Genomic DNA, 1352 nt, shown 5'->3' on the forward strand with positions numbered 1-1352 from the left:
AACGAATAAATAGCCTAAAGCTGTATGTCAAACTTTTAGAAAAAGAAGAACAAGTAAAGCCCAAAGTCCAAAGAAGGGAGGAGATTATAAAGATTAGGGCCAAAATTAATGAAATTGAGAGGAAGAAAACACTCCAAAAAATAAATGAATCAAAGAGTTGGTTCTTTGAAAGAATAAATAAAATTAATAAATCCCTAGCCAACCTTATCAAAAAAAAGAAAGGAAAGAACCCAAATTCATGCAATAAGGAATGAAAAGAATGAAATTACTACAGATTCTACAGAAGTTCAGAAGATCATTAACACCTACTTTGAAAATCTTTACTCCTATAGGATAGAAAACTCAGAAGAAATGGACAGATTCTTAGATATATATGAATTACCAAGACTGAGTCAAGAAGATATAAAAATCCTGAACAACCCAATATCAGTTAATGAGATTGAAAACATGATTAAAAACTTACCAACAAAGAAAAGCCCAAGCTCTGATGGATTCACAGCAGAATGTTACAAGAAATTCAGAAAAGATTTAGTAACAATACTCCTCAAACTCTTCAATGAAATTCACAAGGAAGCAATTCTCCTTAACTCATTTCTGGAGGCAAGTATTATACTGATACCAAAACCAGAGAAAGACCCAACCAAGAAAGAGAAACACAAACCAATCTTCCTAATGATTATACATGCAAAGATACTCAATAAAATACTAGCAAATAGAATGCAGCAAATCATCAAGAAAATCAAACACCATGACCAAGTCGGATTTATTTCTGGAATGCAGGGATGGTTCAATATTCACAAATCTGTAATTGTTATACACCATATCAATAGAGCCAAAGACAAAAAACCATATGATCATCTCAATAGATGCAGAAAAGCTTTCAACAAATTCCAACATGCCTTCATGATAAAAACTCTACAGAAAATAGGAGTAGAGGTCTTTACCTCAACCTCATCAAAACCATCTATGACAATACAATAGCCAACATCATACTAAATGAATAAAAACTGAAAACTTTTACTTTAAAATCAGGAATAAGACAAGGATGTCTGCTGTCACCACTATTGTTCAACATATTTCTGGAAGCATTAGCCAGAGCAATTAGACAAGAGAAAGAAATAAAAGGAATAAGAATAGGAAAGGAAGAAGTAAAACTATCACTATTTTCAGATGACATGATACTTTACATGGAAGACTCCAAAAACTCCACAAGAAGTCTCCTTGAATTAATCTACAAATTCAGCAGTGTAGCTGGATACAAAGTCAACACCCCAAAATCGATAACATTCCTATACACACACAACAAACAGACTGAGAGGGAAATTAAAGAAATCATACCTTTCACAATAGCA

This window comes from Chinchilla lanigera, unplaced genomic scaffold, assembly GCF_000276665.1.
Source record: "Chinchilla lanigera isolate Chin_1 unplaced genomic scaffold, ChiLan1.0 scaffold00027, whole genome shotgun sequence".
In the NCBI taxonomy this organism is placed as follows: Eukaryota; Metazoa; Chordata; class Mammalia; order Rodentia; family Chinchillidae; genus Chinchilla; species Chinchilla lanigera.